Source organism: Sapajus apella, unplaced genomic scaffold (genome assembly GCF_009761245.1).
Source record: "Sapajus apella isolate SASKATOON/1434 unplaced genomic scaffold, GSC_monkey_1.0 scaffold17, whole genome shotgun sequence".
In the NCBI taxonomy this organism is placed as follows: Eukaryota; Metazoa; Chordata; class Mammalia; order Primates; family Cebidae; genus Sapajus; species Sapajus apella.
Window position 1 is genome coordinate 28,255,742 of NW_022436957.1, and position 24,439 is coordinate 28,280,180.

Genomic DNA, 24,439 nt, shown 5'->3' on the forward strand with positions numbered 1-24,439 from the left:
TATGATAAATGTTATGTTATAAAATCTACTAAAGCAAACTACCTATTTAAAAATAATTTATTGACTATACACATGCATCTAGATTTACACTAATTTTAGAATTATCTAGAAAACAGAATCTCTCTTCCCATTCATGTGGTTATTTTCGGTGTGTTCACCCTCATTTATTTCCGCCCTTTCTTCTCTGCTTATTCTCTAAGTGGCTGACCCTTTCACACTGCATCTCCCGTGATCATTTGCTGGCTAGATTCCAGTAGCAGTAAGCCAGTGGGAAGTACCAGCTGGAGATTCAAATACAAGGGAAAGAGAAGGCTGGGGAAATTTCTCCTCTATTATTTCCCTGCTTCAGAGCTACATAACATATTATCTGAATCCTACCAAAAACTACATTCCCTTCATTTGTGCAGCTTTCACTAGATTCCATTCCCCGTTTCCCCTAAGCCCTGGCGATAGTAACTACTTCCTACTATTGTTCCTCTCTAGATTATTTCTTGTCACCTATCTGTTAACACATACCATTGTAATTTTTAAAATAAAATTATCTTCATTTCACTATGTGAAGTAAATTGTATTTATTGCTAGGGTTCTGTTATATCCTCTAAAATAATACAGATATAGATATATAGACAGTCGTATACATCCGTATGTTCAGGGGCCTGTGAGTGTATATATAAGTATACAGATGCTCCTCAACTTATGACCGGGTTACATTCCAGTAAACCCCTTGCCATTTGAAACTATAGAGTCAAAATTGCATTTAAGACACTGAACCCATTAAACATTACAGCTTAGCCTAACCTTCCTTAAACATGCTCAGAACAGTTACTTTCGGTTAGAGTTGGGCAAAACCATCTAACACAAAGCCTATTCTATAAAAACTAAGGTGTTGAATATGTCACGTAATGTATTGAGCACAGTACTGACAGTGAAAAATGGCATTATTAAATGGGTACTCAATGTACAGTTTCTACTGAATGCACACTGCTTTCATACGATCATAAAGTCGAAAAATCATTAGGCAAACCATCCTAAGTCAGGAACCATCTAGATCTGGACTACAATAACTTCAAGAACTTGTTTTAGATTTAAGGGGTACAAATGAAATTTTCTTACATGGATATATTGTATAGTGATGAAGTCTGGGCTTTTAGAGTACCCATCACACAAATATTCTACATTGTACCCAGTAGGTAATTTTTCATCCCTCACCCGCTTCCCACCATCCCACATTTTGCAGTCTCCAATGTTGAGTGTTCAATTCTGTATGTCCATGTGTACCCATTGCTTAGTTAGCACTTATAAGTAAAAAAATGCAGTATTTGATTTTGCATTTGAATTATTTCACTTAGGATGATGGTCTCTAGTTTCATCCATGTTGCTGCAAAACACATAATTTCATTCCATTTCATGGCTGAGTAGTATTCCATGGTATGTACATACCACATTATCTTCATCTACTCACAGACACAACTTGATTCCATGACTTTTCTATTATGTGTTGTTCTGCAGTCAACAGGTGAGTGTGATTGAAATTATTAACGTACAAAGTAACTTAGAAGTAGCATTTACATTATATGTGACTTCCTTTCCTCATGTCTTTATTTATGTACTTATATATAATTTTAAACTTCCTATAAATAATGCTTACACTTTGTGTGGTTTACTTCTAAGAAATCTATATAGATTTTGGAACTTCGCTTTCTTAAAAATAATTTTATTGTATATTTTAAGGTATAGACATGATGCTTTAAGATACATGTGTATAGTAAATGGTTACCATAATGAAACAAGTTAACATATTCATCATCTCACATAGTTACTCATTCCCCCACCCTGTGGCAAGAGCAACTATAATCTACTTATTTAGTAAAAATCCTGAAAACAACATACTATTCAATATAATCCTCATTTTATAAGGTCTTTAACTTGTTTATTCTGCATATTTGCTACTTTGTAGACTTTGACCTATATCTCTCCATTTCCTCCTTCCATCCCTAACCTGGTAACTACTGTTTTATTCTCTATATATACACAATGGAATATTACTTGGCCTCAAAAAAGGAGATCTTGGCCGGGTGCTGTGGCTCACGTCTGTAATGCTAGCACTTTAGGAGGCCAAGGTGGGCAGATCACCTGTGGTCAGGAGTTCGAGACCAGCCTGGCCAATATGATGAAACCCTGTCTCTACTAAAAATGCAAAAATTAGTTGGGTGTGGTGGCAGGCACCTGTAAATCCCAGCTACTTGGGAGGCTGAGGGCAGAAGAATCACTTGCACTGGGGAGGTGGAAGTGGCAGCGAGCCAAGATTGTGCCATTGCACTCCAGCCTGGGTGGCAGAGTGAGACTTCATCTCAAAACAAAAACAAACACAAAAACAACAAAAAAAAAGGAAATCTTGTTATTTTCCACAGGACAGATGGATCTGAAGAACATTAGGCTACATGAAATATGTGAGACACAAAAAGAAAAATATTGCATGATCTCAATTATATGTGGAAACTAAAAAAAAAAAAAAAATTGTAACTATCCTGAATATCACTTTATTACCTCTGTACATTTTCTCATTTTGACATTGCTTTATATAATGAGAAAACCATATTTTCAAATAATTTATTTCATGCTTTCCAATATATATCCAATATTATTTTCTCTTATCACATAATATTGGCTAGGTTCTCCGGAAAAATACTCAACAGTGACAACACAGAGGAGGAATATTTTTGTCATGTTTATTGTTTAAGTAATAGTCATTCTAGCATATTGATATGGTTTGGATTTGTGTCCTTGCCCAAATCTCATGTTGAATTTTGAGCCCCAGTGTTGGAGGAAGGGTCTGGTTGGAGGTGACTGGATTATGAGGGTGAATTTTCCGCTTGATGTACTCATGATAGTAAGTTCTCATGAGATCTGGTTGTTTAAAAGTGTGTAGTACCGTCCCCTGCTCTCTCTTCCTTCTCTGGCCATATAAAGTGTCCCTGCTTCTCCTTCGTCTTCCACCAGAAGGTGGGAGTTTCCTGAGATATCCCCAGCCATATTTCCTGAACAGCCTGAAGAACTGTCAATTACACCTTTTATCTTTATAAATTACTCAAGTCTCACATCGTTGTTTTTAGCAATGCAAGAATGAACCAATACAGAAAATTGGTACCAAGAGATTGGGCACTGCTACAAAGATACATGAAAATGTAGAAATGACTTTGGAACTGACTAAGAGGCTGTGGTTTTAACGGTGTGGAGGGCTCAGAAGACAGGAAGATGAGGGAAAGTTTGGAAATTCCTAGAGACTTGTTGAATGGCTTTGACCAAAATGCTGATATTGATATGGACAATGAGGTCCAGGCTGAGGTGGTCTCAGATGAAGATAAGGAACTTATTGGGAACTGGAGTAAAGGTCACTCTTGCTATGCTTTAACAAAAAGAGATTGGCAGCATTGTGCCCATGCTCTAGGTACCTGTGCAACTTTGATCTTGAGAGTGATGATTTAACACACATGGTAGAAGAAATTTCTAAGCAGCAAAACATTTAAGATGTGACCTGGTTTCTTCTAACAGCACATGGTCACATGCATGAGCAAACAGATTATCTGAAACTAGAACTTATATTTAAAAGGGAAGCAGAGCATACAAGTTTAGAAAAATTACAGCCTGACCATGTGGTAGAAAATAAAAGCCCATTTTCTCAGGGTGGTAGGGGAAATTCAAGCTGGCTGCAGAAATTTGCATAAGTAAAAAGTAACTGAATGTTAATAGTTAAGACAAAGGGAAAAATGCTCAAAGGCATGTCAGAACCCTTTGCAGCAGCCCCTCTTATCATAGGTCTGGAGGCCTAGGAAGAATGGCTTTGCAGGCTTGACCTAGGGCCTCAATGCTCTGCACAACCTCAGGACATGGATCCCATATCCCAGCCACTTCAGCTCCAGCTGTGGCTAAAAAGGCCCCAGATCCATCTTGGGCTGTTGCTTCAGAAGGTGCAAGCCATAAGCCCTGGTGGCTTCTACATGTTGTTAATCCTGCAGGTGCACAGAGTGTGAATGTTGAGGCTTGAGAGCCTCCACCTAGATTTCGGAGAATGTATGGAAACACCTCCATGTCTAGGCAGACATCTGCTGCAGGGGTAGAGCCCTCATACAGAACCTTTACTAGGGCAGTGCAGAAGGGAAACGTGGGGTTGGAGCCCTCACACAGAGTCCCCCTGGGGTACTGCCTACTAGAGCTTTGAGAAGAGGACCACTGTCCTACAGACCCCAGAATGGTCTATCCACCGACAGTTTGCACGATACAACTGGAAAAGCTACAGCCACTCAATGCCAGGCCACGAAAACAACCGAGGGGGCTGTACCCTGCTGGGCCACAGGGATGGAGATGCCCAAGGCCTTGGGAGCCTGCCCTTTGCATTGGCATGGTTTTAATATGAGACATGGAGTCAAAGAAAATTATTTTGGAGCTTTTAGATTTAATGACAACTCTGCTGGGTTTTGGACTTGCCGGGGACCTGTAGCCCCTTTGTTTTGACTGATTTTTCTTTTTGGAACAAGAGTATTAAGCCAATACCCCCATTCTGTCTTGGAAGTAACTGTTTCTGATTTTACAGGCTCATAAATGGAAGGGATTTGCCTTATCTGAAATGAGACTTTGGACTATGGACTTTTGAGCTAATGCTGTAATGAGTTAAGACTTTGGGGAACTGTTGGGAAAGCATGATTGTATTTTGAAATGTGAGAACAACATGAGATTTGGGAGGGGCTGGGGCAGAATGATACGGTTTGGAACTGTGCCCCTGCCCAAATCCCATGTTGAATTGTGATACCTAATATTGGAGGAGGAGCCTGGTGGGAGGTGACTGGATCATGGGGGCAGATTTCCACCTTACTGTTGTAATAATAGTGAGTCAGTAGTCATGATGTCTGGCTATTTAAAAGTGTGTAGGCACCCCTTCCTGCTCTCTCTTCCTCCTTCTCTGGCCATGTAAACCACGCCTGCTTCCCCTTCACCTTCCACAATGATTTCCTGAGACCTCCCCAGCCATGCCTCCCATACAGCATCCAGAACTGTGAGTCAATTAAACCTCTTTTCTCTATAAACTTTCCCACTCTCAGATGTTTACAGCAATGTGAGAACATACTAATACGTATATCAAGATAAGGACATTTTCTTCTATTCCCAGATTAGTGAGAACACTTCTCAGGACTTTGTAATGAGCTTAAGCAAATGTCACTCCATGTATTATTTTTGCTTTACTGATAGGACTAATTCTGGTTCCCTAACTTTAAGAAAAGGAAGAACAAAGATTAAATATTTCACTATTTTGCACTTTGAGTTTCATTATTAATATAAATCATATTTTACATAAAATCATCAATTAAGTGAAAGCCCTGAATTTCATCACTTTAAAAGATTTGCCTTATTTCTCTTTAAAATATATGGCAAATATGGATGGAAGTATACATTCAGCAAATAATTTTGCCAGTTGAAATCTTTTATTCTAATGTAAACTCAAGGATAGTTAATAACCTTGCACATTTAAAATGCTTCCTTAAATAAAACATCTTTAATTGGTGCATCTTTGTATCAGGGAGGAGGCTATATTCTTGGTAACATAATAGTTTGGTTCAATTATCTACATGTACAGTTACTCAACTAGAGAAGGTAGGCAAAAAGCTGATTCACAATCACTAAACATAACCGGACATAGTTGGAAATAGTATGAATCACCCATGCATCCTCTGTCATGATATTCATAGCAATGCTCCTCAAAGTATATCTTCACTCATTATTTCTCTTTGCAATTTATCAGCTATTGCATTCACATATTCTGATGAGTTGAAAATAATAATTAAAATAGGTTGGAGCATATATGAGCAAAGAAAATAGCTTGAAATACAATGTTTTACAAAGGTTCAGATAATTTTAACAGAGCTAAGCTTCTAGAGGTTTACATGAACCAAATAAAAATTAGCACGGAAGTTTCATATTCCTTTTCAATTTCTCATTATAAATGTGTTTTTTCTCTGTGTGAGTGTAGAGTGATGAAGAATGAAGTAGATGAAATTTTCAGTAAAGCATACCATCTGTTGCCAAGAAATCAGAGGCAAATAGTTCAATAACTTTGGGCCATTGTACTGCATTAAATAAGAAAAAAAAAAAAAAAAAACCCTTAGTACTGCAAAGTTTAAATTGATTATGTTAATATGCATTTACCTCCAAATATTAAAGTAAAATAATGGAATAACAAAATTTTAGTCTGGTGGAAATTCATAGTTTGGATTTTGTATAGATGCACATTATGCTTTGAGCATATTAAATGCAGAATTACTTTTGTGTTGTTTAAGCTATTTTCACTGCTTAGAATGCTTTGTCCTTTTTTTCATTTATTTAACTGAATAAGTGAATACTGACTGTTATCCATCAGTCACTATCCGAATGCTTGCTCTGCAGTTGTTTCCCTGAATGCCTCAAGAGCTCAGTAAGCAATGCCCTTTTCCATCCTCTGAACGTTTATCACCAGGTAGATAATACCTTATATTGTTGTCCTAGCTTATATGCATGTGCGTGCATGCATGCACACACACACACGAATGTATTAAAAACTATTTTAATAAAACATTTTGTTAAAGTTTTAAGAAAGTAGTTAATGACTTCTTTACTGTCTGATTGTCAAATCAATGTTTTTGTCAATGTAATGGATCCAGAATGGATTATCACCTATGTTTGCTAGGTCCTATGTGAGTTGCTCAGCATAGTGTAAAGGAAGACACAACCCTTCACTGTGGTTACAGGGCACATGACAAATGAATTATAACGGGTGAGGTCATATTGTGTGTGTGTGTTTTTTAATATTAAAGTAAATTAAATATGTTAGGTAATATTCACAAGATGTTTACTTCTAAGGAAAGCAAAGAAGGCAACATTATTTGACTGCTTCTGTCGGACAGAGTCACTCAACAGTCATAACACCTATGAGTCAAATCATACCTTACAGAAGAGTTGTCTACCAAAATTCTTCATTGTTGTCACCTTTTCTAATTTCTCTTTTCAGAACAGGAGGGGTAACAATATGAATTCCTAGAAGACAATACATTTTCACAGTCTAATACCAAGACTGGCTCAATTTGCACCCATTAAATGCTTGTGGAAAAAAATGACCAAAATTGGTCATAGACTTCATTGCTCTTGTTAATTTCTATTACTTAGATTTTCTTTTGCAATCATTTTTTACTTTCACATTGAAATGAGCATATTTCATTTATATGAAAATGTTATTCAACTCACATTGCGTGTCCCTATGGGGATTTTTTATTTCCTTTTTAGAAACTATTTAAATAGGTCCTAAATTTATTTTCTTGGTCCATGGGGGTTGAATAAGCAAATTGAGAAAATCATTTTAACAACTGTCAATTCTATGATGTTAAAAGTGAGGTTAAAATCTGGTCATATATCTCTGGATCAGATATATTTTAGATAAAAATTAAAAAGGGCTAAGTTGCTAAGGTGACACACATGCTAAATTAAGTTTTTCTGATAATGTATACATCGATCAAAACATCACATTATATCCCATGAATAGTCACTATTATTTATAAATTCCCAAAACCTAAAATGAAATTAAAAAAAGAAAAATCAGATACTGAGAGATATGCATACTATGATCCCATGCTTGTAAAGCAACCTACTATTTATCTGATATTAAAAATCCTACTATTTAAAAATAAGTAAAAAAATATAAATTAAATTTGAAAAAGGGAAGGGGTAGCTGTACATCTAATCTCTAAACTTATTAATCCCATATGACTACAAATGTCCATGTATACTTTGACTTACTTCTTACTATGTCCTCACCCTCACTACTCCTGGTAACCACCATTCTACTGTCTACGTATTCAACTTATATTTTTTTCAGGTTTCAAATGTTAGATCATATAGTGTTAATATGGACCAAGATAATAAATTTAGGACCTATTCAAGTAGTTTCTAAGGAGGCATTTAGAAAATCCCCAAGGGGGCAAACAATGTGAGTCGAGTAACATCTCCACATAAATGAAATTTGCTGATTTATATGTGGCTAAGTAAAAAATGACTGTAAAAAATGTAAGTGATAGAAATTATCTAAGAGCAATAACATATGTTGTCTATGAACAATTTTGGTCATTTTTTCACAAGCATTTTTCTCTGTCTTATTTCACTTAGTATAATTTCCTTCAAGTTCACCTACGTTGTTACAAATGGCACTACCTTTTTTGAGGCTGAATAGTATTTGTGCGTGTGCGTGTCACAATTTCTTTATCTGTCAGTGGACACTCAGGTTATTTCCATATCTTGGCTATTGTGAATAACAACATAATGTACTTGAGACTACAGCTATCTCTACAAGGTTCTGATTTTATTTCCTGTAGGTATATACCCAGCAGTGGGATTGTTGGGTCATATGGTAGTTCTATGTTTAATTTTTTGAGGAAACACTTCTATACTATTTTCCATAATGACTGTACTAATTCACACTGACACCAGCAGTACTGCAAATGTTCCCTTTTCTCCTTGCCTTTACCAGTACTTGGTATCTCTTGTCTTTTTAGTATTCATCCTAACAGGTATGAAGTAATATCTTATTATGGTTTTAATTTGCATTTCTCTGATAGTGGTGTTGAGCACATTTCAATTTCTCTATCGGCCATTTGCACATCTTTTAAAAAAATGTCAGTTCAAGTCCTTTGTCAATTTATTTATTTCTTTATTTTTATTTTACTAACAGGGTTACTTGGTTTTTGGTTACTGAATTGTGTCAGTTACTTACATATTTTGGATATTAATCCCTTATCAGATATATGTTTTGCAAATGTTTGCTCCTAATCTGTAGCCTAGGTTTTTCTTTTGCTTGGCAGAAGCTTTTAAGATTAACGTAGTTCCACCAGTTTACTTTTGTTTTCTTGCCTGAAATTTTGATGTAATATTCTAAAAATCATTGCAAAGGTTAATGTCAAAGAGCTTTTTCCCTATATTTTCTTCTAGGAGTCGATTTTAGGTAGATCTTTAGGCCACTTTCACTTAATTTTTGTGTACAGTATAAGGGTCCAGTTTTTACAACACCATTTATCGAAGAGACTGTACTTTCTCCATGTGTCTTCTTGGTGGTCCCGTCCAAAATTAGTTGATGATATATGCTTAGGCTTATTTTTTGTGATCTCTATGCTGTTCCATCAGTTTATGTGTCTGTTTTTTGTCAACACTGTTTTTATTATTGTAGCTTTATAATTTAATTTGAATTCTGAAGAGTGATATTTCCAACTTTTTTTCCTCAAGATTTTTGCTATTTGGGATTATTTGTGATTTCATATAAGTTTTATAATGCTTTTTTATTTCTGTAGCTTTATAATTTAATTTGAATTCTGAAGAGTGATATTTCCAACTTTTTTCCCCTCAAGATTTTTGCTATTTGGGATTTGTTATTTCATGTAAGTTTTATAATGCTTTTTTATTTCTGTGGAAAAATGCCGTTTAGATTTTCAGAGGGATTGCATCAAATTTGTACAGTTAAGCTTCTATTTCCACAGATGCAACTGTGGACCAGAAATAATAATTAATAGAACAAAAGCTCAATCCAACAATACAAAATAATACAAGTGAAAATACACTGTAACAGTTACTTCTATAGCATTTCCATTGTATTATGTGTTATAAGTAATCTAGAGATGATTTAAAGTATATGGGGGGATGTACACAGGTATATGCAAATACTATGCCATTCTATATGAGGGATTTAAGCATCTTTAAATTTTAGTATCCACTGTCATCCTGGAACCCATGTCCCTTTAGGTAGTATGAAAATTTTAACAGTGTTAATTCTTCCAATCTGCAACATGGGATATTTTTCCATTTATTTACCTTTAACGCCTTCGTCAATGTTTTATAGTTTTCATTGTACATATCCTTTACTTTCTTGTTTAAATTGAGCCTTGAGTATTTTATTCCTTTATTACATTATTTTGGTTAGATCTTTTTTCAATAAAAAATGCAACTCATTTTTTGATTTTGTATTCCACTATTTACTGAACACATTTATTAATTCTAACAGTATTCTGTGGAGTCTTTAGAGTTTTCTACATTTAAGATCATGGCATTTGCAAACAGGTATAATTTTACTTCTTCCTTTCGGATGTGGAGCCCTTTTATTTATTTATTTTGTCTGATGGCTCCCATTAGTACTTTCGGTGCTATGATGAATAGAATTGGTAAGAGTGGGCATCCTTGCTTTGTACAAAATCTTAAGGGAAAAGCTTTCAGTACAACCACCCCACCACCACCATTGATCATAATATTAGCTATAGGTTTTTCATAAATAGCCTTGATGTTTTTTTCCAACATCAAAGTATGGAAATTTTCTTCCATATCTATTTTTGGAGTGTTATTATAATAAAAGGATGTTTAGCATTATCAAAAGCTTTTTCTGCATCTACTCAGATGATCATGTGGTTTTGATCCGTCTTTTCATTAATGTAGTATGTCACATTGATTGATTTGTGTACATCACACCAACCTTGCATCCTAGGGCTAATCCCACTTGGTCATGGTTTATAATCTTGATGTGTTGTTTAATTTGTTTTGCTAATATTTTATTGAGGAATTTTACATCTATATTCCTCCTAGATATTGGCCTATAGTTTTTGTTTCTTTTATGGAGTATGTTTGACTTTGGAATTTATGGTGATGTTGAACTCATAAAATGGCTTTAGAAGTATTCCCTCTTCTTCTATTATTTAGATTTTAAGAAGAAACGGTATAGTCTTTAAATGTTTGGAGGAAATGAGGAGAAGTAGGTCAAAGGACACAAACTTCAAGTTGTATAGGACAAATAAGTCTAGATAACTGCTTAGTATGATGCCTACAGTTAATGATATTGTATTGTACGCTGAACATTTGCTAAGAAAAGAGCTGAACATTTGCTAAGAAAAGAGACTTTAGGTATTCTTACCATACCAAAAAAGTTATTATGGAAGGTGATGGATAGGATAGTTTGCTTGAATTCAATAATAATTTTACTACGTCTGTGTATATCATAACATCTTGTTGTACCACTTAAATAAGGGGTATGTAATCTTTTGGCTTCCTTGGGTGCCATTGGAAGAATCACCGTTTTGGGCCACAGCTAAAATACGCTAACACTAAGAACAGCTAAGGAGTTTAAAGACTGCAAAATAACCTCATAATATTTTAAGAAAGTTGGTGAATTGTAGTTGGGCTGCATTCAAAGCTGTCCTGGGCCACATGTAGCCCATGGGTGGTGGGTTGAACAAGCTTGCCTTAAATACATACAGTAAAAAAATAAAAATTAAAGCAAAGATAATTAGCACATATTACTATATTTAAAATGATGACAATTAGATTCAACAGTTGACAAGTATAATACGATGCATTTAAAAGATGGTGTTCTACTTCTTGAGGAAATCCCTTCACAAAATTGATCCAACTAGAATGTATAAATATACAATTAAGAATTGTGTATTTAAAAACGAAGTAATAAGAAACTACAAATTAAATCAAATTTTTCGCTGAAACTAAATGAAGTTAATAAAATAGGTGACATCAACTTGATTTATAAGGCTGTTATGGCTCAAATGCTTCAAATAAATTTCTGTTCAGTTCTTATCATTTTTAAGAAGTTGATTTATGAAGAACTATGCAAATCTAGAGTAGTCTACTAAATCTGCTTTTTATATGACTATTTTTTTATACAAAATGGCTATTGACCATACGTATTTTGTCCAGGCCTTTACACAGAGGAGCTGTTAACATAATTGATTTACAATTAAGTTAGGAAGAAAACGTGTTAAATTTAATTTTACTGTCAAACAATAAATCAACCCAATGTGAAATATATTACATCCCATAAAATAAACAGTGATCCAGTTGTACAGTTGAACTATGTAGCTCACATATCCCCTGACATTTAAAATATCATCTTGATATAGTCGTTAAATAAGTCTCAAGATCCAAAAGATTTACATAAGCACAACTGATTAATTTTATTAGCTCTTATCTTGTGGGTTTATAATGATGAACTAAAAATACTAACTTCTTATAACCCACATCGATAATCAGCTCTTTTTCTAAATATATTATTATAAATGCACAATGTTACTGAGATTACAAATGTCTTATGTTAATTATTAGCATTATCTTTACCATTTTAAAGCAATCGGAAAAAGAAAGCTACCAAAAACTGAATTCTGTCTTGGCATCAGAAAGCTCTAGTAAACATCAAATAAACTTTAACATCTTAGTGCATAAATAGTACAGCATCAAGAACAAAGCCTTAGCCAGACATAGTACTTAGTAACTAGTCATTGTGGCCGGGCGCGGTGGCTCACACCTATAATCCTAGCACTTTGGGAGGCTGAGGCGGGTGGATCACGAGGTCAAGAGATGGAGACCATCCTGGTCAACATAATGAAACCCTGTCTCTATTAAAAATACGAAGATTAGCTGGGCATGGTGGCGCGTGCCTGTAGTCCCAGCTACTCGGGAGGCCGAGGCAGGAGAATTTCTTGAACCCAGGAGGCGGAGGTTGCAGTGAGCCGAGCGTGCCACTGCACTCCAGCCTGGGTAACAAGAGCGAAACTCCATCTCAAAAAATAATAATAACTAGTCATTGTTTGGTTCTATCTGTGTAACACAATAGATCAAAGAAAATATAGAAGCTTAACCCTTGCTTTAAAATCTAGACATTATTTTCTTAGCCATTTCTGCAATAACCGTTAAAATAAATGTTTCCTCCATTACTGGTGAAGACTCTAATATACAAGGATGTTCTAGAAATTTCAATATACTAGATTTGATAGTATGGCTTAAGAGAGGGATTCCACTGCTGAACATTCTCTCCTCCTCTCTCTTATGTCCTGTATCATAGTCACTTATGAGCTTATTACATCTATAATATTGTAGTCCATAGGCATATGTATGTATGCATGTATGGGTATATATATGTTCTGTGATTTTAAAAAGTACTATGACATCTTTAAAGTACTTAAAAAGTACTATGACACCTATAAACATACACAAGGCTGAAAATAAATGGAAAAAGATATTCCATGCCAATGGAAACCAAAATAGAGCAGGAGTAGCTGTACTTATATCAGACAAAATGATTTCAAGACAAAAACTAACAAGAGACAAAGAAGGTCATTATAGAATGACAAAGGGGTCAATTCAGCAAGAGGATGTAACAATTGCAAATATTTAAGCACCTGACACTGGAACACCCAGATATATAAAGTAAATATCAGTAGCACTGAAGAGGGAGATAGATCTCAACTGAGAAGCTGAGAAGGGGAGTGGGGAGTGGAGGTAAGTGGGGTGGTTAATGGGTACAAAAATTACGTGGAGTAAAAATTAGTATTTGATAGCATAACAAGGTGACTATATTAAATAATTTAACTGTACATCTTATAATAACTAAGAGTGTCCTTAGATTGCTTATAACATAAAGGAAAAATGCTTGAGGGGATGGATATGCCATTCTCCATGATGTGATTATTTATTGCATGCCTGTATCAAAGTATCTCATGTACTCCACATATGTGCGTGTGTGTATATATCTATATATATACACACACATGTACACAAACTATATGCCCACAAAAATAAAAAGATAAAAATTTTCCCTAGAATATATGCAGTTTCTATTAGATATATTATCTCTTAATCTAAATAATGTTTTGAACATCCTCATAAGCTTTTGTCCAATATATGTGTTATAAATCTATTACAGCTAAAGAATCTACACAATTTTACTTTTCTATGGAGCAAATGACACTACTATAAGCTATTTATGACATTGTGGGGTTAGCAAATCAACCACTGAACAAATGTCCATTTTCCTTTTTGATCATATTAGTTTGATAAGGTCATATTCACAATGTAGCTTATCAATGTCTCCCATAACAAATTCAAAGACAAAATTTTGAATGTGTACTAAAATATAGTATTTTAAATGCACACACCTGGCAGAACATTCTACCCAAAAAGTGATGGAAAATGGTCTTGTGTCGACGTCAAGTTATATATATCTGGTGGTCACATGACTCTCATTTGTAACGCTTCTACCAAATATACCTTGCCAATGATCTTGGATCTTAAGGCATAAAAATATAGCTATTACAGTAGAAGATTTTACTCTCCTGGAAAGAGCAGCTTTTGCTCTTTATAATAAAATTTAGCTATGGATGTCTTAACTATAATAATATTGAAACCAGTAAGATAAAATTTAACAGAGATCAGCTTTAAGTATGAAATTAATACTGGAAAGAGCAGTTACAAGGACTGCATAGGTTTAGAAATTATTTGTGGGAAAAGTTGATTATGTATGATTGACATGATAATTATACATATTTCTGGGGTCCAATATAATGTTTCTAAACACATAGACACTGGATATACTAATTATTCTGAATTAATCATCACACACTCAAAGAAAAGATAAATATATAAGGTGATGGATTGAGATATTATTTGATTGATAACCAAGGCATTTCAAATTCTAGGCCTACTTACTAGATGTAGGAGCTATGATTACCATGATGGTAAAGGGACACCAAAAGTGAGCCAAATAAGAAAAGGCAGTAGGTATTCGTCTTGGAGATGGTGGATTCATAAGGACCTCTTCAAATAGATAAAGGTATTCATGGCTCCTCTAGGTTAAAGTAAAATCAATGTATGAATATTACAAAGATACAGATTCCTGTTTAATGTAACAAACAACTTTTAGGAAATCATATCATTTTTAATAATTACAAGAGGCTAGCAAAAAAGGATCTGCTTCAGAAACACTTCCAACTGGTAGAAAAATTCAGTTAGTGAATGCTTGAATATCTCTAATCTGCACTAGAGAACATAATCTGCACTGCTTGAAATACTGGCTTAGATTACATATTGCTTCTTATGTTCACACACATTATTTCATTTGCTGCTCAAAAAAACTGAAGTAGGAGGAAAAAGAACTATATAGAGATGAATTCACTGAGACTTAAAGAATAAAAATGGTTTCCTAAGACTATTGAGTTTAGAAGTAACAGAGAAGAACTATAAATTCTGATTAATGTTCAGGCAATTAAAGAGACCACCTTACAAATTCATTTACTAGAGTCCTGTTTACACCTCCATAATCACCTTAATTAATTTTTCTATATCAGGCCTCTACTTACATTGATGTTATTGGTCTTTGTCGGTGAATAATAAAATACTTGACTTTTCTATGTTGCATTTTTAGAACCAGTATTTCCTTAGGACAATATCTGGGAACATTACTTCCCTAATTTAGGATACATGTCATCACCTCTTAACAAAAAAATGTGTTAGAAGTATTTGTTGATGATTTTCTCTTAATATAAAGTTTTCTATGAAGAATATACACACACACACACACACACACATATATATGTATATGCACACGCATACACACATATACATATTAGCCTTTAAAGTATACTTTAAAATATATTCCAATTCACTTTTATTTACCAAATTAGGCTGCTATAAAACATGAATAGATTACTAGAAAATGTACTACACAGAACTCTGATCACTCTAATAATACTTTTGTTTTTCGTTTAAATAACTTTTTTGTAGTTTAATCTCCAAGTTTATAAAGGGCATTACTGCTTGTCAGGAAAAAGTAATGAGCTTATATTTCTCAGCTCTGTGTAAATTACATGCATTTTATATTTCTTAGGCAAGGCCTCTATCAATCAATATTTTCAGAAAATGACAGTCCTCAGTTAGGCGGGGATTGTTACTGAAGCTGATAAATGTTTATTCTTCATTGGAGACTGACAAATAGCATATGACATAGGCTACTCTTATGCTTTTATACTGCTTGTATTAAAACTTGTCTAGAAATATAAAATTCAAAAATGTGATTTTCATGTAAAATTGCTTTCAAATTTCTTGTTAGGAAGCTTGCCAGATACACCAGAGGATCATTTTGTGAAGCAAGTCAGTATTACATGAATAGGTAAATTAAGTAGAGATTAAAAAAAATACAAGTGAATGTTGTAATATAAGCAAAATATAGTATTTTTAAATGATCACAATGTGAGGTCTATATTCAGATGTCTTTTCACAGGTTGCCTGGAGTCCAGGCAATCTTTGTAGTTTATCGAGAGCAGGTTTAGCAGCAGTAGTTTCCCCAAAGCAGGCTGAAGTCATTTAATCCATGGCTGCTTTTTATACAGAGCTAGTTTTATTTGAGCTTAGAGAGCAGTAGACCACATAAATGTCATGTTAATATTCTAAAGTGAGTTAAATTGTGTTAGCAACAGAACTTGTCTTATCAGACATTTCACCTTGGCCTGTGAGAAAATGTAATAGTTATGGTACTAATTGACATTAATCGGTAAAGCAGATATCTTTGGAAATATAGCTCATAGAAAACAATATTTTCTTGCTCTTCTGCATTTTTTTAAATCTCTTGGCTTAAGTGACAAATTCCTGTTGGGATTACTTATTCTTATCTTTCCTTAATTATTTCTTATTTCCTCAGTTTTTAAACTGAAGAAGGCCTGACCTTGGCCATAGCCACTTAAACGTTTTGTTAGTCTTTCCACTTTGACATACCAAACTGAAATAATTTTACCTATCCATTCATTCAATAAATATTTACTGAGTGTCTAATAAATGTATATACCATCTTCCAAATAATAAATACCATCTTCCAAGCACTACAGTAGGTGCCAGGGCACAACCATGAACAAAGAAGTCAAGGGATATGTTTTTCACAGAGCTTAAAGTCTAGCAAATGGGTAACACATACAAGCAAGTCAATTCAACACAGGTTGACCATCCCTAATATGAACATTTGAAATCTGAAACGTCCCAAAATCTGAAACTTTTTGACTGCCAACATGATCATTTTAAAAGAAAATGCTCATTGAATCCTTTCAGATTTCAGATTTTCAAATTATGGATGCTCAACCCATATTTATAATACAGATATTCCTAAGTGAAAATATCCAAAATCCAAAACACTTCTGGTCCCAAGCATTTTGGATAAGGGATACTCAACTTATATTTTGTGCCAAGTGTTATTATAGGGAAAACAAACATTGCTAAATAGTTATTGTTGTGGCACAAAATTAACCATTAATGTAGTACTTCAGCTTTGGAAACATATTATGTTAATGAATATTTTGGCTAATATTTCTATATATTTATATTCTGCCTCTTTGCAAACACTGATTCATGGTAGCTTGGCAAGCTGAGTGATTCTCCAAGAGGAGAATTATATGCTTTAATATCTTATCTTAATCACACCCCAATCCATCTTTAACATTTCCACATTTCATAGATTATCTCAGCAGGTTCCTCCCTTGTAAGTTTCTGTTAAAAAGAAATATGCCAATTTTAATAGAGCATCATAAAATAAAGAAGTGTATCTTTGTATACTTATGTTCTCATAAGGAGCTTTTTATACTAAGAAATCCAGAAAACTACATGTTCTGGTTATTTTTTAAATAATTAAATATGAGTGTTATTCTCTTCATTTTCCTATCAAAGTAAAAAAGGTTGTCTCAGCAGGACATTCAACATATCTTAACCATTCATCATAGTATCCACTATGTAATAAACAATTTTCTAAGTATAGTAGCAAAACTAAGGCATATATAGTAGCACAGCCGCTGCTCTATATGACCATAGCCCAGGATGTATACTTAACAATTGGCTAAATATTTGTAGCTGATTTAGTCATGTTTTTGGTTTTGGGAAACTGCACTAATCAGATTCCCAGTGTTATAATGTAATGTGGGCTAGGCACAATGGTTCACATTTCAAGTCTCAGCATTTTGGGAGGATAATGCAGGAGGATCACTTGAGGTCAGGAGTTTGAGGCCAACCTGGGCAACATAGCAACACCCTGTCTCTACAAAGTAACAATAAAAATTTTTTAAAAATGTAGCTGAGCATGAGCATGGTGGTGCCTACCTGTAATTCTACTTACTCAGGAGGCTGAGGTAGAAGGATCACTTAAGCCAGGAGTTAGAGGCCTGTGGTAAGCTATGATTGTGCCAGTGTACCCCACCCTGGGCAACAGAGTAATATCTTGTCTCAATCAATCAATCAATGTAATGTTGCTATTACTAAATGTGTAAATATGTGATCCAATCCATGACATTTAAAGTATGTCAGGGAACACCAAAATAGGACACAAAAGCATTTTGTATGTTTATGAAAAATAGTACTTGAACAGGAACAAGACTTAGAGAACCATAGGATAGAGGAGGCAATAGGAATGAGGATGAATCACATTTTGGAATTGTAAGATGTTTCCCCTAGGAATAAGCTAAAAAGTAGTTAGAGATAAGACTAGAAGGACAGAACTAGAAAGTCGATGAAAAATATTGATAACTGAGTTTATAACTTTTAATATAAGTAGTGGGAGCCACTAAATATTTTGAAAAGTGAAGTTACATCATGAAATTAGCATTTCAGTAAGAGTTAAGAGGTTATGTATTGAATAGATTCATATACGAACGAGATGGGAGATACAGAAAATTTTCAGTCATGAGCAGAAAAATGGTAGAAATAAAGCCTATCAGTGGAAAAATTAAAAGTTGAAATATTTGATCAGAAATCTGATTTGATATAACTGGAATTTTAGGAAAATTAAAGCATTACTAGGAGATTCAAAAAAGGCTTCATATAGAGTTTGTGTCACATAAATTGAGTATATAGAAGCAAAAACTCAAACATACAAGAATCTGTAATTAAGGAAATGTGACTAAAGTAAAATATGGGCAAAATTGATAAACTTAATTATGCCAAGATCACAGAGGGTATTCAATGACTTGGTTAGAAGTTTGAACATTTTCAGTGCATCCAATAATGTGGTTGGATAGTCACATGAATACAGATGAGTTTGGTTTTGAATGATAGAGTTTACTTAAGATAGCTCTTGCTGCTTTTACAATCATCACTCACTTATAAAGAAAAAACATCTCTAAAGATGTTCTAAAATAATATGAACAAACTGTTTGGTCTCTGACAACAGTCCTGGATTCATTTGAATCCAGTTTCTACGTTCTACTAGTTAGCTGTATGATATGGGGAAATTATTTCAACTCTCGTCAAGAGTTTGTTTCTACATTTTAATGTACCTGTCAAGTGCCTAGCCCTTAATAACGTGGTTGTAAGGCTTAAATAAGAAACTGCAGGTAAAGTAGCTGGCACATAATAAGCTCATATTAAATACTAGCTATTTTCACAAACTGATCAGATTACTTTTCTTGGACTGCCAGTGACACAGCAGAACTAGTATGTAGATTTTAAAGCCAATTGAATGGAGGTAAAACTAAGAGACTGAAAGCTTCTACAGACAAGTGAACATGGAGAAGAGGAGAATTGGAAAATATCCATAATAACACAAGGAAAGAGAGTCAGTAGAGCAGATATTTGATATGGATGATATAGATATAGACATAGATAGAATATCATACTGGGAAGCTGTCCCAAATTCATAGAAACGTATCTTTCAAAAGGAGGGGTGTGAAATTCACTCTGAAATTCAATTAGAATATAATTAGTGATTGTTGAGAATACAGTTTTGATAGAATAAATGAGGCAGAAGATAGCTTTTAAGGGATTAAGGAGAAAATGGATAATAAGCAAATGTAACTTTAGGCATAGAGAATAACTTCAGGATGTTTTGCAATTATAATGGTTATAATGGCTCAAAACTTGCCAAGTCCTGTGCTAAATGTTTCAAGTCAACTGATTCATTTACTCCTTTTAACAGTCTGATGGTATGAACACAATTCTCACTTTCATTTTCTAGATGAGGAAAAAGAGGCTCAGGGGGCTTAAGAAATCTGCATAAGGTTACACAGCTAAAAATTGGCAAGGCTGGTTGTGAACCAGGCAGTCCAGTTCAAGAACCTGTGCTGTACTACCTACTGCTCACATGGCTGCTGAGACAAGCGTGGTGATTTAAATTTAGAACACATAGTCAAGTCCTTTACCCTAATGGGGAAAATCAGGAATAAAAAAGTAAGTGTTTTAACCTTCATTTTATGTAAACCTCTATCAGTGGCCTTGAAAACAGTTTATGAAACTGAGAAAATCACAAGTATAAGATCACCATAATACAATGAATGTGATCATTTTGGAATGATGCAAACTACTTTGGAAAATGTATAGGCAATACTTCCAGCTAAAATGATTCAGAAAAGGTTTGTATGAAAGATATTTAAAGTTGGCCAGAGGAAAAGAGAGAAGACAGCAATTTCCGGAAATTACTAATACACCAGTGGTTGGAGATGGAGAAAAATGTGGAAACTTGAGAAATACACGTTTGAAATGTGACCATGGACAGTCTTAAGTACCGCGGTTGAAGTGTCTTCCATTGGGAAATAATATGAGAAGAGTTTTTATAATTTAGGGCAGCAGTTCTCATAGTGTGGTTCTCAGACCATCAGAATCAATACCAACTAGGAATTTGTTAGAAGTGCAACTGCTCTGGCTGCACTCTAGACCTATAGGATGAGAAACTGAGGGTGGATCCCAACACCCCATGTTGCAACAAACCTCTAGGTTATTCTAATGCATATTCCAGTTTGAGAACCCTTCTTTTAAGGGATGTGGTTATCATTAAGTCTATTCACCAAAGTTCCATTCTTTTATTCCAGACTCCTGATAGTATCATTTACTCTGCCTGCGTGTGCTCCGATATGGCCGTGTGACTTACTTCATCAAATGAAATGTGAATACAAGTGATGTGTGCCATTTCCATGCAGAAGCTTTATGAGTTATCATGTGCTTTCACATGTTCTCTCATGTTCTCAAAGTTTATGTTGAGATGACCCTCCTCTCAGCCTGCGTCCTTCAGCTGAGTACAGTGAGTTGAGACACCTACCAATCAATCTACAATGACATGAAGTTTAGTGGGAATTCCATTGTTTTGAGTTGCCAAGATACCAGAATTCTTCTTATAGATACCTAACATAGTGTATCCTGATTTGTAGGGAGCATGGTATTGAGAAAGGATGCATTTCATGGTAAAGAGAATGTGTTTATTAACAAATAGATTTATGGTATCAGTGGAAGAGCAAGACATGGGAATCAGTATTTCTTAAACCTCAAAAAAAGGAACATATATTGTTACATGAGTAAGAGAAAGGGGGAGAAAGAACAGAGAGAAGGAGAAATTAATGATTACCAACATATTAACAATATTTATCTTTGGGTGTAAGGATTTGACATTGAATATTTACATTACTATTACATTAAACATTATGTAATCATAAAATAAAAAAATATTAGAAAAGCATAAAGTTTATGTCACAAAATTTGCCTCAAAACTCATCTTTTGCAGGGAATAAAATTATGGAAGACTTCTTTAATAAGATTATTTGTTGTTTGTATTTACTAGCTCTTGATCTCTATCCATGTATAGGACACTGTTTTAAGTTCTTCTCATGTATTATTTCTATGATCTTTCTCATACACTTGCTGGTAAAATTTGTTATCCCAAGGTTAGCAATGAATTCCCAAGGGTTTATATAACATGCCCTTGATCGTACAGTAAGTAAATACATATTCATGGATTCAAATCTATTTATGACTCTAAAGCTTAATTTATTTTCATTAGAACATGCTGTTGCATGAGGATTTATCTGAGCATGTACATACCCACATATACGACGGCACGTGTGTATGTTTGTTTGTGTATAGAAACATGTTAGTATCTTTGGTAACCTTTAAAAAATAAGTGATTCTTGTATGTGCTGAGAAAAAGACTGGTGCTTTAAGCTCAATGTCTTAGTATAATAGAATCTATAATAACCATAAAAAAGAAAAATCTGATTACTGGATATAGCTAATCACACAGATATTCCTACTAAATTTACTTCCCGTTTGCAACAAAGTGATGTGATAAAGAATCATGACTCTTTGTGAGGGCAACAGCACTGATATTTTTAGGTCAATTTTTCATGAGATAATGAATGGAGCACCTAAATATGTACAATTAGCCTCCAGATTTTCACACACCTGCAATGTATTTTTTTCAAATCTTTGTCACCCACTCCTTGTCAGTTAGGATTCTAAATATGCTAAAGCTTTTCTTTCCCACTTTTAAACAGAAAATCCTAAAACTCTAGGATCCTGGTTTGGCACATATATTGTTTTCGTTAAGGTGCTATAACTGAATACCATGAGTCCATAAGACTATCAACAACTTTATCTTACTGCTAGATAGTACAAACAGAAGTAATAGCTGCTTTGAGAGTTTGGCTGAATGAGCAGTACTTCTGGGCATATGAATGGACTTCAGAGAGGTCCATGAATTTTCTGGTATCATATGCAAATTCCTTCGTGTTTGTACAAATGTGCATGAGAGGGGATCCAAAGCTTTTGTCATATCTCTAACGGGTATAACACCAACAAAATACTTGGTTGCACAGTCCTATGAATATACCAAAAAAACACTGAATTGTATACTTTAAACAGATGACTGTATGACATGTAAATCATATGTCAATAAAGCTGTTCTTTTTAAAAATAAAATGACTAGCCTAGAACCTTTTAAAAAACCTTGCTAAGCAAAAGTTGAAGCTGCTTCACGTTTATGTTACTATTAGGTTGGTGCAAAAGTAATTGCGTTTTTTTTGCCATTGAAAGTAGTGGAAAAAACCGGCTGGGCACAGTGGCTCACACCTGTAATCCCAGCACTTTGAGAGGCCAAGGCGGGCGGATCACCTGAGGTCAGGAGTTCAAGACAAGTCTGACCAACATGAATAGACCCCGTCTCTACTAAAAACACAAAATTAGCCTGTCGTGGTGGCGCATGCCTGTAATCCCAGCTACTCTGGAGGCTGAGGCAGGAGAATTGCTTGAACCTGGGAGGCAGAGGTTGCAGTGAGCCAACATCGCACCATTGCACTCCAGCCTGAGCAACAAGAGAGGAACTTCGTCTCAAAAGGAAAAAGAAAAACAAAAGGAAGTAATGGCAGAAAGCATGATTACTTTTGCACCAACTTAATATATTTTTAGAACATGTGCTCCATGTCAAATGCTCCATCTCTTTACTTAATCCTAACTAATGACCTGTTCAATGCCCTTGACTATAATGCCCTGACACCTGACTATGTTCATGCCACTATAATGACTTGGTTCCATGGTTACTACCCGTTCCCTTTGGTAACAGAGAATACTCTCCATTCTGATATTGTCACTACTTTCTCTGGCTTATATCACACTACAGTCATGACACAGTCTAACTATCTAATATGTCTTTTATTTTTAGGAGGAAATAATCATGTGTTTATCCAGTCCTAAAATAAAGCCAATGTTTTTATTCAATTTGCTTTGTGCCCACTGGGATGTGAATGCCAATAAGATAGTATAGGTCAGAGAAGCCTAAGGATTCCAAGAGAACAAGGAATCAGACAAATAATCATGTGCCACAGACAGACTCAGCTGGAGGAAGTGAAAATATTATAGGTCATGATGTTTCATAGATAAGAGGAAAAATGCGAGATAGGCAAGACTAGGAGTTAATGATGTAAGTTTAAGCTACTGGGCAAGGCCAGAACATGAAGTATTTGGAAGGGATACATAGACGCCCAAGTGAAAGCTCATCAGCACAATTACAAGTGTTTAGGGAGACAGTAAATGGGACAAATGATTCATGAATGAGACCTAAGCACCGAGAAAATAGGGAATAATTTATGAAAGTATGAGGCAACACAGACATTGGGGAGTAGGTATAAGGAAAAAGGCTGGGGCCAAGAATCAATGCTTTGAGCCTGCTTCCCATTTGTGTGACATTTGGCAAATAAATAATCTCTTCTAAATTTTCATGTTCTCTTCTGTAAAAGTGGTATAATGAATAATTTATTTAATCCTCGCTACAATTCTATGATGTAGATACTATTATGATCCCCATTTTGCAGATGAAGAAACTAAGGCCAAGAGAGGATAAATAAGTTGCCCTAGATCATACTGCTAGTAAATGGCAAAATGGAGATTCAAATCCCATTAGGCTGGTGTTGATGATACCCTGTCTCTCCCTCTCAGTCCTTCGCATTTCAGTGCACATTGTTTCAACTTCCACCCGCCAACTCCTGCATCTCTTTGCCCACTGGAGTCTGTTCTTCCAAGGTGTGTGCAATAGATCAGAAATGCTAGGGACTGAATGCACAGCCCCTCCCAGGATCTGTCAACAAATGACCAGCAGGAGTTGGTGTCAGAAATACCTTAGTATCCTTATCTCTTCAAAGGATAACTCTGAGGTGTGTACCCCACATATTTTTCTGCAAGTCCCCAGACTGAGCCCGAGTTGTCCACCACAGTGGTAACTCTTGACATGCACTCTTTATTGACTTCCTTTTCTTCTTCGTCTCACTTTCTCATTTTCCTACTCAAGTTCCCTAGCATCTCTTTCCAAATTAACTACAAG

General features: G+C 34.9%; 1 protein-coding gene across 10 annotated transcripts in view; it reads right to left on the reverse strand.

Moving 5' to 3' along the window:
* DMD (dystrophin) overlaps positions 1-24,439 on the reverse strand; it is a 2,282,798-nt gene that overhangs the window by 1,635,780 nt on the left and 622,579 nt on the right. The window lies entirely within an intron of this gene.